At 38.6% G+C, this 17,882-nt stretch overlaps 1 protein-coding gene across 8 annotated transcripts in view; it reads right to left on the reverse strand.

The window, feature by feature from the left end:
- TENM3 (teneurin transmembrane protein 3) overlaps positions 1-17,882 on the reverse strand; it is a 321,876-nt gene that overhangs the window by 222,764 nt on the left and 81,230 nt on the right. The window lies entirely within an intron of this gene.

Here is a 17,882-nt window from a genome sequence, read left to right on the forward strand (position 1 = left end):
GTAACCAACTGTGGATACTGTATGACACTTACATGGCATCTAGCTATGCCGAAGTGATTGCAGTCTGTTGTTTTTCCTTAAGGGTGTATGCTACGGAGGAACTGGGCAAACGTTCAGCTCTGTGAAAATCAAGAAGCTTAGCTCATCTCACTCTGCTCTAAAGACTAGCTATTAAAGGAGCCATGTTATTTAAAAGTGTGGCCGGCATGCACCTTGTGCAGCTCTGAAAGGCATTTTTAAGGAGTAAGTAGTCCCTGAAAGCAGGAGGGGGACAACATTGAGCAGCAGAGTTTTGAGAAGATCGACAGCAGTCCAGATTGTACTGCAGCACGATTTCAGGCAGGACCGTGCTCCTGTGCTGCCTGGGCACAGTAGCAGCAAGCCACAGAGCGCAAACTCACAGGGCGACTACGATAGACTCCTTTTATTTTTCTGCAGAGAAAGCCCTGACAGTTGCTCAGGTTTACGAGTCTATTGTAGTGATTTTTTTCTTCACTGCAATTGCACAAATGTGCACAGTAAGCATACTGAGGCTCAAATAAGAGCAGGACAAGTTCACTCTCATATCCCACTGGGTAGCCCAAAAAGTAAATAAATAGCAAATACACTGCAAGTCAGCACTGAAACCTTCACTTTCACTGATACTGCAACCATCAACATAGGTGTTTAGTACAATCATGCCCTACAGACATTCCAAGTGCAAAGAAAAAATCTGAGAGAACAAGAGATTGAGGTGGGGCACAAAATCAGATACCACACCGCAGTAACTCAAGCCATTCTGTCACCATGAATGCCTTCAGTTGAATACTAAAAAAGATGCAAACTAGGATGCAGGTTTTTAAAAGATCACAGGTATCAGACATCAGTGCTGCAAACAAAGGCTGAACTAACAGTTTATGGCTCATCTAGTCTCACAGTCTGCCACCGAAAAGGGAACACCCCACTCTACCTTTCCCCTGTTCCAGTCAGCCACTCCTGCCCTCCCCTCCACTCTACTACCCATCAATCTGCATGGGGAGCTGATTTGACTTGCCAATCCAACAGAAAACTATGCTCTTTTTTTCCCCCTACCTGTTTTCTTCTAGGTTATGTTTTTTGGCAGCAGTGAACTGTTAGCTCAAGATTGGCTCAAACCTTGGAGTGTGACTCTATCCCAAGATTTAGGGTAGTAAAGGGGGAACAACTTTCCTTTCTCATCCTCTTCTGTCCCTTAGTACAGATGACTTCAAAGATGTTGTGTATTACACTCGTATGGGGAGCTCCTATATAATAGAAAGGATTTGAACCCTTGTACAAAATCTTGTTCCACTTGCAAAAGCTGGGCCCCTGCAAATTTGGCTTAGTGAAGAACTTGTGTATTTGAATAACAGACCCTATGGTTTGCACTTCTTACACTGCCGGTGCAGGTGGGGCTTTTGCCAAAATTTTATTGACATAAGCAGGAATTGTACTTCTTACTCAATATTACCAACTAGTAGGGCAGAGTAATAGCACAATGCTTGATAAACATAAAGCCTTGGGTAGCCTGCAGGACTGCTGATCACCTAGAAGCAGCACTGTGAGCTGCTCTAAAACTGCGGATGACAAGCTTGAGAAGCAGTTATGAGTAAATGGCAAGCTAGAAACTAAAAGAAAGGCACCTTAAAACAGTATCCTCAAATACAGTGGAAGTATCAGGTTTTTGTTCTGATCTATGCAGTGCTGCAGATATTTGGGAAGCAAGTGAAGTTCAGATGGATATCTCCATTTTCTATCACACTGCCCACCTTTATTTACAAAGAAAACCCAGTATTTTATTTTGTGCCAGTCATTCTATGCTCCTGGTCATGTTCTGAAGAAAAAAGGGAAGTAATAATAAAGCAGTTCTAGAACTGGGATACTGAAATTGTAACTGCTCAGATATACGCCAATAATTTAAAATTCCCTCTTAATAAATACTTTTCTTTCAGGATTCACCTTATCTACTTCACAGATACAGACTTTGTGCAAGAAGTTTGGGTTTGTTTTGTTTGAGGAAGGCAAAGCTAGCCAATTACAGTGCCAACATGCAGTTCTCATAATTAGCCACAACCTCCACAGTATCTCTTTAGAGGTGTTCACAAGTAATCTGAAAGCATTTTGAAGCCAAAAAGTATTACTAATTGAAACATTTCAAGGCTCATAGCTTTCCTTTAACAATGCAAATTCAGTCTTAGAATAAGTTACTTAATAACTATCTGAAATTTGAAGAGGATTTGATCCTTCCTTCTGCATCAACTTGGAAGTGCAAAGCATAAACATATAGGTTCCAGTGCAAAGTGCCAAGGCCCTGGTTCCTCAAGATAGCAAGTAAGCTACCTTTCATTTCCTAAATCAGTATTTTCCAACCTTGCCGTCCACACCAATACTGACTTTGGATTAGGAAAGGCCAGGACTGAGCAGAAGAGCAGCAACAGTAAAAAGAGACACACCAAACAGCACACGAGCAGCTGCTGTGGATTAAGTAGTGAGGAACTTTAAAGTAAATCCTGCAACCTGTCCTGCTTTCGCTGAAGCCAGTATGTACAACTCTCACAGGACGGCCCAAGCACAGCATTTTCTCTCTGTCGAGTGACACTTACTTCACCCAAGACAGGATCTATATGAAAATCTGTGGTTCCATAAGTCAGTATGTTTTCTATCAGAACATTGAACTGAAAGGCAGTTAGTTGGAGGGTTTTTTTTTTCTTCTGCTTCCTGAAAAAGAATGAAGCCTGTCCCATAATCTCAAGTTTTCACTGAGGCTAAACCAAACTAAACAAAAAGGTGATTATCAGCTGAGGAAGAAAGTAGGACGGAGAGGAAGGTTGGAGGAGGGTAGACATCACTGCGTACATCTCCTTGAAACTCCAGAGATGCCCAAGCCTTTCTCCTGCTCTCCCCTATATCCCCTTTAAACCAGCATATATTGCTTCAAAATACGTCTAGTTGTAAAGACGCTGGTCTGAACCAGAACTAAGTGGTCCAGGCTCAGTCACAGATGAGCCAGAGCCAAAAGCACTGCTGGCTCCAGTGAGACAGTAAAGAGGCACTGAAAAGGAGCCCAAGTCTGGAGTAAGGAACAAAACAAGACAACTCACCAATCAAGCAAGTAACCAAAAAAGCCCACAGGGAAAAAATAAGGAAATAAAAAAAAAAAAAATCAGAGCATAAACGAAGGAGAAGGGATAGGAAAAAATTAGGAAGATTTTAGAACAAGACATGGAAAAAAAGAACGCAGCCTTCAGGCCATTTCAAGCGAGCTTCCAGCATGAAGTACATTGGGCTGCATCCTTCCTCTTGCGGAGCTGTCCCCCCATGCCAGTACGAAGAATAACACATTTAGCAAAACGCAATCAGAGAGTTAAACACAGCTCAGAAACACACAACCAGCTGCCCCTTAGTGAAAAAACACCTTGCCCAGTACCACACCCGGCAAGGAGAGCGTATAAAAGAAAACTGTAACCCAGGCACCAGAGGTAGGGGAAAGAGAGGGAAGGTGTTTGCTCTTCCTGCTGTACGCTATCTGGCAACTACTTTGTCCAATATGAGGAAAAAAAGCAGTTGCTTTATTTGATCTTTTTTATACAGATGGTGTTTTTGTATTAAATTAATGAATGCATAGCACATTAAGATATAAAATGTAAACTGCACGCATTGAAGAGGTTCTAACTTGAGGACATATTGCTATTTTCTTCTCGTTTTCAACATATTTGAAGCATATTTATGAAATAAATACAGGCCAGCTCACTGTGCTACCAATAATTATACAAACTCTAAAGTAGCACCTTGTTCCAGCTACTTTGATTTGTCCTATTTTTTTCACAAACCATGATTTAAAGAAATCAAACACAGACAAATCCTGCCAGAAATTTTCATAACAGAGACAAGTAATGCCTACACCAAGTACATCTGAAACAAGAGCTTGTCATCATTACCTCTCTCAGCTCTGCTAGCCACCCTGAGAAAGAGCATGTACTACACCAAGTAGTATCACAGTGTCCATGGATCACCATTAGATAAACTTGTAAATCCAGATACTTCACTCTTACTACAGCACAGAAACACGAACTCCAACTTTCCTTGTCCTCCTCCTCATTGTGCTACAACTCTCCATCCTATCCCAGGCAGCCAGCTGAATCAGAGCTAAACCAGGATTTATCTCGGAAGAGGTTTTTTGCACTGAAAAACTTCAGGGACAAAACTTAGTTTGAACTGCCAATATAGTGGAGATAAGGATTTCAGGGCTGGATATAACTGACAGCACGTGTGGGAGAAAACACAACACACAAAAAGCTCAGCTTCTCTCTGCAAGCACCTGTTCTACGTCACTGGAGCACCGTCACTACATTTGGGGCAGACAGGGTAATGCTTCTTCGGTTTAACTGACAATGTTTGTGTGTGTGGCAACTGCCAGTATTTTCTTTGTGTAGTCTATTAGTTTTTTTATTGTTTTAAAACACTCCCACGAAGTCCCCAGGGAAAATAATAATATTGTGAAATAGTTGACAAAATATTTACCACTTAGAGATTATTATTTGTAATAAAAACTGCAAGAAACAGGTGAGCATGCATGTGATGGTAGACTAGTTTTCCTAATAGAAATGGGGAAAAAAGTAATTACACCTCTAAATAAGCAAGACTAGGCCAGTAAACCACAGACACAATTATATCATCATCATCAGAACTCAGTTAAACATACAGAATCAAAAATTATTTCACTGAAATAATAGATGCTTTTACCACTGTCAACAGGCAGCAGGGCTTGCTGATAGAGGAACACACACCACGGGCTTACTTTTCCAAAAATGTTTGTCAGCAGAGGTGTAAGAGCTGTCTATGGTCTACCAGAAGCAAGAACAAATAGCTTGGGTTTTTTTTCCTTATATCCTTAACATGTTTTATGCAATAATTCTAAACTTGTAACCTGTCACAAGAAGTGATTCACTGTCTCATTCCGGAAATCTATCTGCAGTAGCTATTTAGCATCTTTTACAGTTAAAAAAAGTTGCCATGGTTTTAACATATTCCTGGTCTTTACAAACTTTACGTTTGTAATCAAAATGCTGTTACTCCACATACTAACAAATGCATCATTTTACATTATGGATTTAAATTTACACAGGCTACTAAACCACAGATTCTTCAACAATTTTAAGATTGTTTTATGCTATATTCAAGAATCTAGTGTCTGCAATTCATCTCATGGCTCTACAGCATGAAGAAAAATACTGTCTACTCAAAATATTTCAGCTGACTAGTCTGACTTTCTGACTAGTCAATTTTTTATACCTATTCGTGCAGGAATTCTGGCATTACACAAAACACCTTTTCGAAATGATGAAAGGGAAACGTTTTTCTGGTCCTTGGAGACCTACACATTTAAATTCATTACTAATGAACATAATTTTATTACCCTTTTCCACTCATATTATCAAAGATTATTTATTTTATTGGCTCCAGGTGAGAGTTTTAACATCTCAACATGTAAGATGCAAGTTTTTAACATCAGTCACAGGCAAGTATGAAAACTACTGCTCAGATTATGTTTAGGCATAAGGCAGATGATGCTTTACCAGGATAAGGCATATCCCATTATATTTGGATTTCTAAGTCTCTTGAGGTTAAACTGCTCAATGTTCTCTAAGGTATGGCAAGGACTACTGCTTTTACTGCATTTATTGGCATAAATACTATACCCGTTTGCTATTTGAAATGTAGCCACGCTTGTAACTTGTTGCTATCCAATAACATTAGCGTGCAGTCTACTGCCTAATAATGCTGGTAGTATTCTATTATTCAAACGTTTTCATTCATTTTCAAACCTATTATTCAAATGAAAATAACAACTTGAAACATCCTTTTCCTTTATCTGAAAGGAGGAGTTTAAAATATTCCCATTACCCTGCTTCCTGCAAAACTGCTTTCCAAATCCTTCTTTCAAGAGTGTTTCAGGACAGAAAAGAACTCCAAGTGCGTTTTTGAGTGCTTGTGATCAATTATGAAGTACAAAAGACAGACAAGGATGCCTCAGAACAACACTAACAACTCTCTTCAGTAAACAGTTTTTTCCTCTTGCTTAAGGCTTTCAGAGAATGAAAAGGATAACAATCCTCAAATACTGACCAGCTGAATGGTACCTGCAACTAACATCACCACAGTCTGTAAAACGAAAACACAAACATTTTGTTAACCTTTTTAAGAGTTCTCAACCTGAGGAAGACCAAGCAATGTATTAAATGCATTAAACACAAACAAGATGTCTGTTTCAGGGAGTTCTATTCCAGTAGAAAGCACTTCAAAATTTACAGCTGCTTGTAATAAAGACATAAAAAAAAGCAAAAAGCCGGTTGCTGGTTTCAAATACACGACCTCTTCAAAAACTGATTTACTCTTGCCAGCATGTAAAGACCTGCTATGCTGTAACATAGCAGGGAATTTGTCTACAGAAGCGATGCGTCTCAGTCATAATCTCCTTCTGAAACATGAAAATCTAAAGGTGCTTATTTCTGATTTTATTGCATTTTAAATATTAAGTTATTATAGCAGCTCCTGGCATTCCTGTGCTGGAGCTGTCATTTCCACTATGCGCTCTGTTTCTCAAGCACTTGTAACTTAGCAGTTTTAATTCACATCTGGCTGAAATTTGGTATGCTAGTCAGCTTGCATACAAATTTCCTCTGAAAAGGTGGAGAAAAATAAAAAGCTTCAGATTTCTTCGAGCTTGTTAACCTTAACAGTATAAGATATTTTAATAACTGTTAATAATACTTCATATTATAATAATATTTTACTTTAGTAATCAATGCCTTGGCCTAACGCTCTGGATTAGTGGTTTCCAATCTAAACTGTACCAGAGGTATGCTGGCTCAGTCCCTTCTTAAGTAGGTCTGTGCCGCAAAGTGAAAGCGGGGACATGGGGGTGTATCTTTGCAGAGACATCTGAATGCAACAGGGATGGATGCTCTCAACCAACTGGTTCACGCTATCTTGAAATAATTCTGGGAGGCAATCATCCCTATTTTGCAATAGGAGCTACAAACTCCAAAGATTCAGACTTCAGATCCCATCGGTTTCAGACCTCTGACAGGTTTCTTAGTTTAATTTGAGTCGCACAGGGAACTTGAGCTGTCGCTTAATACTCAAGCATTATGAGGAATGTGTAATTAGGCTTTGTCAAGTAACTCTAACATACCTCCAAAGTCTGAACACAAATATAGTATCTTCTAATGATGTCTATGAATTTTGTATTTTAAAATGAGTCCATTAAGCTCAATGGGATGTTAAGTGTAGTCTGAACGACCTAAGGACTCCTGTCTTATGAGACTGTATCCAAATTACCTTCAGGTTTTCTTGTGTGTTAGCAGACACACAATAATAGCTCACAATAGCAGAGACTTTAAGTATGAGTATCTGAAGTTACAGGAAACCAGCAGTAGTACCTTTCATGGTCTTCTCTGTGGCATTAATCCAGAAATTACAAGAATAAAATATCAGAAAAACAAATATAAGCAGTTAAGTCATACATAACATGTATATGCATTGATTTGATACCAGTTTGCTTATACCACAGTTGCGTAATTACACTGATCCCATAAACACTGTATGTACCATCAATATTAAATTCTAAAATTCCTATACATTTTATTATAGATCAAGCTTTCATTCCTCTCTAACAGGGTCATCCTGTTGCCCTGCACTGGCACCTTAGCTTACACGACAGGTAAAGGAAAGAAGCAAGTTCACCATGTGGAAAGGCACAGGAACTTAATAAAATTCACTTTACTAACTACATCACAGATACTGGCAAAACTCGGATATTTCAGAGAAAAGTGTATATTATTATTATTACTATTTTTGCCATTGGTACTTTTTCCTAATTGATCAGACCAATAAGCTAACTCTCCTTCCACTCAGTCAGTGAAACTTTGACCATGGGAGCTTCTTTTGAAAATGCCAGCCTGTTTGGACAGAAGGCACATCAACTGCCCAAGCACACACGTCTGCCTCACAGAAAAGATCCTGTGTCACCTCAAAGCATGACACGTCTTAAAGGTTGGCCACAGTGACAGTGAATTGCTTATTACTTTTCACAGCCAAACAGGTAAACAAGTATTTTCTCTTTCTGCTCTGTTTTAATCCTACTGAGGCAGAGAAGAGCTAACCAGACTTAACAGCAACAAAGGTAGAAGGTTTGTCTGCAGAATTACAAGCAGCATTTGAATGAAAGGGAAAGCCATAAATGACTGATTAATAGCTCAGCTGGCAGAGTCCACTATTTTACAAAAATTTGGCTTCTATGCTTCCATGCTAATCATTTTCTTTAAGCAGAGCAATAGTGGCTTTATAAAAGGAGGTATAGTTCCATCCAAAACAAAAGCTAGCTAGGTCAATCCTCTGCCACAGAGATATTGAATCAATTTATTTAGTGTGAGTTACAATTGACTTAGAAAAGAGTTGAATGCATTTCTTTAGGCTCTTCAGATGGGTAGCCAAAAGGGAATATTTATACATTTTTCTACCAACTTGAAATCTGACTGCAGCATCAGGAATATCATGGTACAAAGGTTTATGCTTTTAGGATGGTGTGTCTATAAGGTTAAGAACTTGATTCTATGAACTAAAAAAAGCACTGCATACATCTACATCCCACAGAAAACACATTAAAATACTTTTTTTGCTGCTTAATCATCTCATTCAAGAAACTGTGACCACTAATATGAGCTAAGGCATTTTTGAGTGTCTCAAAAAATGTGGAAATGTGTATGAAAATGAGGCAGAGCTGAATGGTTTTCAAGGTCATTTCATTGATAGAGAAGCAACAAATCTGGTAATAACTGGTACACATGCAAGGTATTAACACATGCAGCCACTCAATAGGCTGAGCGTTGATCAGGAACTGACAGTTCATATTCTTGCGTGGTTTTATCTTCTTGTTTTTTTTTTTTTTAAAGTAATAAAAAAAATAATCTCACCCTCAATTAAGAGCTATATGACAAAGAAACCTGGAAGCAAATGCATAATTTGGATGTCTCTAAAGCTGGAAGTGAATCTGTCGAAATCGAGAGCTAGTAAAGTGGAGATAATCACGATCTTTGAAGAGGAGGATGGATATCTGCTCCAGGTCTGTAAGGACCACATTGAAAAGCATTGTTCCCCCTTTCCCCCAGCCCCATACAAAAACGACCAGAGAGAGAAAAAGAAGAAAGAAATACAGATCTAACTGGGATGGTGGTGTGAAAAATATCCTGAGCCAGACATAATAGGTGAATTTGTCCTTAAATTTGCATTGTTATGCTGGAAAGCATTAATGGCTTCTGACAAACACAGATTAGTTTAGAGCAGACAGGTGTGTCCCTACAAGGGTCTTTGTTTTACACTTTCCCTCTTATCCCTACCATGAGCCTGAGGCTCCATGCTTACATCTGTGCTGACTCAAAAGGAGCAGTTCAGCGCAAGCTTGAGTGCAAGCACTGGCATACAACCATCAATAACTCGTAATTGATAGTGCTTTTCCTGCCTTAATTTCGGGCTCTGGCAACCAGTGCTCTCCCAGGTAACACCCACTCAATTCAGGGCAGGGTATGGACCAGGCCCTGCTCCCCAAAGGTCGCATGAATGAGGTTCCCAGGCCATTGGTGAAGGACATGTGCACAGCAGTGATGCTTGTGCCATGACAGTCAGAGAACAGACCTTGGCCTGTTCCCTTTGTTAGTGTAGGCAAAGACGATGCATCCGCCTCTCTTCCTCTACAATCTAATTTTACTCTCTACAGCAAGAAAGGCAGGCACCTGCCTCTGATCTGACTCTGCCTCTGCACTGATCTCTTCTCTCCCTTTTCATTGCTATCTTCCACCACAGGGCAGGGTTTGGGAAACCTGAGAAAGGCAGGAAGACCTCGTGGCTATAGCTGCCAGCCAGCAGCACACACCCCCGACAGCTGCAAGCAGTTCTCAGCAGGCAGGCAGACAGAACTGACACCTTCCAGTACTTCCCAAGTATTACTGCTTTGCCAGGCTTCTGGATTTCTCAACGTCCACGGCCTGTTACCTACTAAATTCAAGGACACTTTTTAAACAGTTTCTGGGAGCAATCAGATAAAACATTAAAGAGTCAGTGTGTTACAGCCATGAACACAAGTGGAACACCAGCCAGTTGAGTGTAGGGGAATCATTCCCTTGGCTAAAATACGTACATGCATGCATATGCTGCTTCAGACTGACACAGCTCAGTCTACAAATTACATTAATAAAGGTTATAATTTCTATACAGACTATATCCAATAAACCTACTTCCATGGAACTATGGTATTTCACAGTCTGCTAAAATAGGACCCACAATACATTTTCATATTTCTTAGTAAAGAACCCCATGTAGTTTATCACATACAAGTTTAATACTGATCACATTTGGCAGAAGAACACACATGGAAACTCCACCCACATATAAAACCGCATGCAAAAAGACAGAAAAAAAATAATCAAAGAACAGATTGTAGCATAAGCTCTGCTCTATGCCGCACACAGAAACCAAACACTCAGAAAGAGCAATTTGTTACCTGTTATTTTATGGGATACAGTCGCGCTACAGGAAGCAAAGGCAGACAACATACAAGCTAGCTGAAGAATGCTCAGCTCTGCCCAGTTTCACTGAGAACACTGCAAGCAAAACCAATTACCTCAAAGGCAAAAACATAACTTTGTCTGATGTAGGTTTTTATTTTTATTCTTTTTTCACCTCATGTAACTGGTTCTGCTGCCACGGCTCTGATCAGCAGTAAATTAGGATTAGGTAGAAAGGACCAGGATGAAGGGGCAATGTGAAAGCTGGAGGGCAGGAATGAGAAAAGAGAATTGATAAATAATACACAAGTCTCTTCTGTGAAAAGCTGGCAGAGCTGCTGAGGAGTAACTGGAAATACTATCCAAATTCCACGGATAGAAAAATTCAGCTGGGGAGAAAGGTTTACATCCAGAGAGGAACCATCTGCCTGAAAAGTCTGTTTGAGATTCCTTGACCTCAGGGGAATAAGAGAGTGGTAAATACTGGGATTTTGCACAAATGAGGAGTAGCAGAGCTTGCAGAATAAGACTATTTGAAATGCTCTGAAGATGCCTATTTAATATCATGAACCTTACTCTATGTTTTGGAGAAAGGAAAGCTGTTAAAAAGAAACTCTCCTGGCAATGAAATATGTGCCGGGCTCCATACACCAGAATGGTCGATGGAAGAGCAAAAGAAATGGAAGACAGTGGAGGAAAAGAAAAATTCTTTGAGGTACTTAGAGGCTACGAAAAAGCCTCAAATATTGACAGCGCTTTTGGCACACTTGTCAAGGAACAGTGAGATCCTCTTCAGCACAAGATCCATCAGCCCACTGCTTGTCTCTTGGTTGATGGGAGAGATCTTGAGATTCAGCATCGTTACAAGACAATGAACAGGCATGTCTGTCCGGTGACCTTCCTGGAGTTACGTGATGAAAAAGTGAGTTCGACAGAGGGAGAAAGCAGAATAACAATTTCAAACTCTGGCTCTGTGTGTCTGCCTTCTAAAGGCTTGTCTTCCGGATGGGCACATGGAAACACACACACACACACGGGTAATCTTGCTTTATGGCAGAAGATGAGTGAAAGTACCAGAAGAGTGCTGAGGAGGAAGCAAGAACAACTGAACAGAAAGAAAATACATAAAAACTCTTTATATGACCAAGGTGGAGGGCACTGTCGTCATACAGGCAAGTAGATCAACAGAGCAAGTCTGTGAGGAGCAAGGGGAACTTGGCATGAGTGAGAAGAGAGATTCTCTCTCCATCTGGATGATGCTTCATGCTGAGTAAGCACTCTGACTCTACAACCCAGGGCAGCCAGCAACTTTAAAATCCTAATGACTGAAGTAAAAGGTCTCAGGAAAGTACTGCATATCCAGGGGTAATGTGGATTCTTACTGCTATAAAAGTTGTGAGGAGACACAACTATGAGATGTTTACCAGCTCCAAATAGAGGTCATGACAGGAAGAACCTCCTGCTATCTTCTTGGGAGATCAACTACGTGTTGAAGAATGAGAAATCATCGGTTGCAAAGTGGAAGTTAAATACATCTACCTTCAAAATGGCAACATTTAATCAGAGCTTAGGAACAAAAGGTATAAAAGACACTCCACACTCTGCCATAAAACAAGTAGTATTTTTCTTTAAAAAAAAAAAAGGAGACTTCCCTCAACTGTGCTGAGATACTTTCCATAGCCTCCAGGATGTTACCATTACAAATGTGTCTTGATAGGCAGCTGGTATTTTTCTGGTCCTTAATTTCATTTTATTGCATCTAGATATACCACCTCAGTCCACATGGTCTTTAAAAATCTTGCAGATGGTTCTTCCATCAGCACAGATCTGTCATGTGACTATGCTATATATTTTTTTCTTTCTTTTCATCTTTTCTTATAAATCATTCCCTCTAGTCTCTAATCATTTTTAATGCTCTGCTGTGAGTTTCAGCCAATTAACCTATATCTTAAGGTGTTCAACTTCGGATCCAGTTTTCCTGATATCGTCTTCCCTTGTATTTTGCACATTTGTTTTAAAATTCCCTTAATAATTACGCCAATGCCTGTACAGAGAGCACTATAAAAAGTACAACTAGCACTGATGTCTTTTCAAAGCCAGAAATTTAAAATGACACTGCTTGTTCCAAATCAGTGTAGTTTTACACCAAGAAAGAAACCATTTTTGAATGAGGAAAAGACAGTTAAAAAGGAGGGAGGGGAAGATGGACAGCGGACAGCACTTTGATTAAATCCTTAAATTAACATGCAGTAGCTGAAATTCTACTTTTGTAAGCTTTTAAGGCATCAGTATTGACTGCCATTATAAAGCATAAGTGACATAGGAATTTAAGCATTAGTTATGCATTTTCTAAACTATTTGGTTCCAGCTTAGCCACAGCCCTCCCATGGTTTGAGTATCTTTATGAAAACATAAATACGCAAGTTAAAATAAATAGTGTCCCTGCCGCTAAGGCTGGAATTTGGCCCACTTGTCCTCACAGTAACTTAAGAACAGTTTAAAAAGTAGTAGAATAAAAGCTTGCATGAATAGAAAACAATGATTATCATTAAGACATCCTTAAAGGCAAGTACATAATAGTCAACATTAAGGTCATCTTAACACACAATTTACAGATATTTCTATTATCTCTCAAGCCAAAGGATAAACTCTTAAGTACTAAAATTTGCCATTATTAGAAAAGTTCATTTCATTGTTCAGCCTCTAGCTCCTTATCTGTAATTAAGAAAAATCAGATTTCAAGGCAACAAGAGGAGGCTGTGATAAAGCTATTTGAAGTACTCTCTGGCAAGGATAAAGCCAGCAGAGAGGTGGCTGTCATAAAATAGCCAAATGGCTTTTTCCACCTCCATCAAGGTCACTTTACTGATGATGTGCTCAATAAGATGATAATGCATTTAACCACTTTCCTTGCATCTGACTTCGACCTTATTGCAAATCCAAATGGCCTTGTTTAACTACCCTGGCCTTTCAACATTTCCCTGAACAAAGATCATTAAGGAGATATACTGCCCCCTACTATCACAGGAATTGAAAGACAAATAAACTTTTAAGAGCTCAGCCAGGTGTCTATTGCATTAATGTACAATGTTTAAGCAGGGGGTGAAATGAAATAATGGTTAAATAATTATAAAAGGTTAACAAAGTTAACTTTGTTACATAAGGCAATTCTGTTCTATTTTAAAAAAGAGCATAAAAGGCTTTCCAGACTACTTTTTACAACTCCCCGGACAACAGTCTTTTCTTTAACACAGTTTCTGACTAAGAGGAGAAATGTTCTGCAAAAATTAACAACTCTGAAATTTCTGCAGATTTAGAACTGGCTGTATTTCATAAATGGGTACAATTATGTTTTATGAAAAAGCAGGTCTATATAATTAAACCAAGAGCTGCTCTAATAAAAGCACTTCCGCTCCTTTTTTCCATTTGTGTGTGGTCAGCAACTATACTAGAGATGCAAATTAAAGCAATTTAAAAATTAGTTTGGCAGTTATGACAATTTGGAAGTTTAAGGTAATGCTTTCTCATGATTTATACAATGACAAAAAATGACCAAATAATACCATTCTATAATAGTAGTTTTCGTCTTTAATTTTTATTCATATATATTCTTGCATCCCAAAGCACTCTCCAGGACACTAATTCTTCTTCACACCAAGAAAAAAAACCCATACATCAATAGCACTTGGACTAATAACAACTGAAAAAGGAGAAAAAAAAAAAGTAGGCAAAGCAGTTGGATGTTCTTTTTACAGTTGCATGCAAGAGATCTTAGTTTCTTCTTCTTCTAAATCTATTTTTTCTGTTAAGTATCTTAGAAATACCATTGTATAGGTCTGAATCCTCTGCAAGACCCAGAAAGTTGTATGAGAAAGACAAAACCACGTAACTCACTGTTGACGCGATACTAGAAACGTGAGCTTACTGCTACTGCAAAAATTGCTGTTCCTTTGCCACAGAAAATACAGTAAGCAGGAAACCTGTTACACATACTTAATCAGAGTTTTACCATAACGCAGATCTTCAGAAATGACAATATCTATCTACCTTTGCCATTTTTCAGGCCACCATTACTTTGAGTTGGAGATGCAGTGTGTCCAAATTTGAAAGCGTTCAGGAATTAGGCTGAATCTTTTGCTGTAACACTTCTTAATCCAGACTCACTCCTGAATTCTGAATACACCAGAATTTAAACCTCCTGTAAAGATATCTTCGACTACCCAATACAAAAATCAGTGCTTCTACCATCACTGATTACCATATCAAATACTTGAAGTTTGCAATGATTCATGTACTATTGCTATGCTAAATCCTTTCTGCTGTATGCAACAAGTTATAAACAAGCCTTCCACTCTGAGCTAGGTCTCAAAATTTTAACACTCCGTTCCATTTCCCACGCAGATTCCACTAGAATGATATACTGTCTCCAGATAGGAGAACTCTACCACTTTCTTATATTTAAAGGACTTGCTTCATAAATCATCTACTTGATGGCAGTTTAAACAAAATAATTATTTCCATTTCAAGTTTGAATAAACGGTTGCCCTAGCCAGTCCCAAAAGAAGACTATGCACCTTGTTGTTACCTCCAGTGAATTTTGAAGTTTTCCTGTGTAATTGCACTACCAATTCTTTCAATGTTAGGCAAAGAAGGTGAATGATTATTTTCCATTAATTCAGAACATTTCAGCCATCTGCCTACTCTGTTCAGAGTTTATTATAGGTGAAGCTTTCTAAAGGAACACAGGTGCCATTTTTTCCATTTGCACCCAACATTTAAAAAGCTTAAGTTGGAAAACTAGAGAAGCATTTTATTAGCACAGTTACTTTATTTCATCCTGATTCCTTGTTTTCTATAAAAATCTTCAAGTGTTCAAACCTGAAGATGTATGCATCTTTCAAACCATTTTTCTGGTCACCAGCTGACAGCATCACCTCTCTGTACACCCCTGAACATACAGAAGCCCTCTTGCTATAAATCTGCAACTACCTCTTGAGAAAGTCTTTCAAGCCCACACAGAGTGAAGCCTACAGCCGTATTTAGAATGAAATAACTAGCAATAAGATCTTTGTAGACGTGTAGAAAAGATAATGTATTTTCTCATTTGGAAAACAATACAGTGCAGCATTATTTTCTGGTATCACCACACAAATGCCTACACTGTATAAAGCGTACACATTGTGACCTTTTATTTTCCCTTGTTTAGTTCAACAAGTGAACTGGAGCACAAAATAAGTTACGGAAAGAAAAGTTGTAAAGTCTGATCTCATAATTGCTTGTCAGATCATTTCAGTAATTTGATAAGTCATGTTAAATCTTCATAGGCACACATTAGAAACGCAAGAATACAGCTCAAGACAAATTCTTTAAGTTGGGTCAGTTTACATGAAACACTAATAGGTGCTTAACAGCATTCTTATTGTAGACCTTTAAAATGAACACATACCTGACATAACATTTCACATTTTTTATAGCATCAATTATCATTTTTTTAGACAGCTATCACATCAGCTGTTTTTCTTCAAAAGGAGAAAAAAAAAAAGCATCCCATACTGCATGGAATGTATTAGTTCACGTGTTCTCAATTCTACTGCAAAAAGATTAGAAGGTAGAAATGACAAGTAAGCCCAAACCTTCTAAACATTAAACATTTTTGTGAAGGTTCTGCTGTTGTGGGATTCTTGCTAAATTGTAACATAGCCCTTTTAAAACTCCTCAGAAAAAGAAAAAAAAAAAAGTATACCATGACATATATGAGGCCATTCTCCACGCAGAGTTGCAGAGCAATTAATCAAAAAATCTTGTAACATTATCATTTGTAGGTACTGAGCTGCTTGACAGTTTGGAGCCTCAATCTGAGAGATGAAAAAAAAGGGTAGGCTACAATTTCTGTTCTGGTTTGAACACTTTCCCCTCCCCAGGCTTTACTCAAATACCTTCACCTGAACTTACTGAGGATTATATTAAAAGATTTATGTTTTGAAAGAAAAGAAGGAAAAGTGAACTACATCAGCTACAGTGCACACCACCAAGAAATTCAGGGAAATAAACCTGGCCTATTTAGTACCATTATGCAAATGTACAAATTCTTATCTTAATGATAGCCTGTATTTAACATCAGACAATCAGATCCTTCTGCCTATTAAGCAATTAATACACTTTCTAACGGACAGGGGCTCTTGCTGTCTTCAGTAACTTTTCCACACATTTTTAGTGAATTTATTCTGCGGATTAAAGAGCTTAGGAGAGAAGGTGCTTCCCTCCCTCTCCCTCCATTGTTCTCTACCTTCAAAGCTGGTAAGAGATGGAGAGCAGCTCAGTCTTTGTCTGAGGGTCTGCCAGTTCACATCCTAAGTTTCTCTCCCCATCGCAGAAATATCGGAAGGCAAGGTTTCTGAAAGCTTCCCACAGAAAAGGCCAGAAAACAGGCACAAAGTTAACAAAGGGGAGCTATCGCCGCAACGTGTCAGGTTTATTACTCAAGCAGATCAGTATTACCACAAATCTTCAAAGTTCGGAGTTGTTTTTTGTTTAACAAACTGTTAAAAAGATAGCAAACGGGCTAAGTGAGGTGAACATAAGCTAAGATGTTTTAAAACAAAACAAAGCACTCTACAGACAAGAGACAGATAGTTCAAATTCAGATTCACGTGAATTAACAGGAAAACTAAAATATAGTGGGCACAAAAGCTGCAACGGTATGTTCATGCACTGGAATACAGACGACATAATTTTAAGGAAATTTAATTGCTGACATACCTTTCTCAGGGTTTTTTTCTTTCCCCAATCCTTCCTTAAAGTCTACTCTAGCAATTAACAAACAGAGGTCTCCGGATGGCTCACCAAAACATTTAAAGCTGGGGAACAAAAGGTTTATTTTAAAAATGAAAACCTTGGCTCGTACAACTCCAGACGTGAATCTGCTTTCAATTACTGAAAGTATTTCCACTTCAGTGAAAAAGGATCAAATCTTCAACTACACCATCTTTAGGCAATGAATTTGATTACATTAAGCTTTAAGAATAGAGAATGACTTTGTGACACAGCTGTATATTCTACACGTATCATTTATTAGGTATACAAAAAAGGAGCTAGCACTTTAAATGAGAAGCACACAGAAATGTGGCTGCTCACAGCAGCACTGTATTCCACACCACAGCGCTGCTTTAGGGTGTTTTGGTTTTTTTTGGTTTTTTTTTTTTTTTCAGGTGCCCACGTAAATGTCAACGAACACATCGAGCTTTAAATGAAGGATTTTATAATCCTTTACAAACGAACCTAAGTTGATTTTATTTTTTCATACTTTTGTTTGCATAATTTGCA

This window comes from Tauraco erythrolophus, chromosome 5, assembly GCF_009769465.1.
Source record: "Tauraco erythrolophus isolate bTauEry1 chromosome 5, bTauEry1.pri, whole genome shotgun sequence".
NCBI lineage: Eukaryota > Metazoa > Chordata > Aves > Musophagiformes > Musophagidae > Tauraco > Tauraco erythrolophus.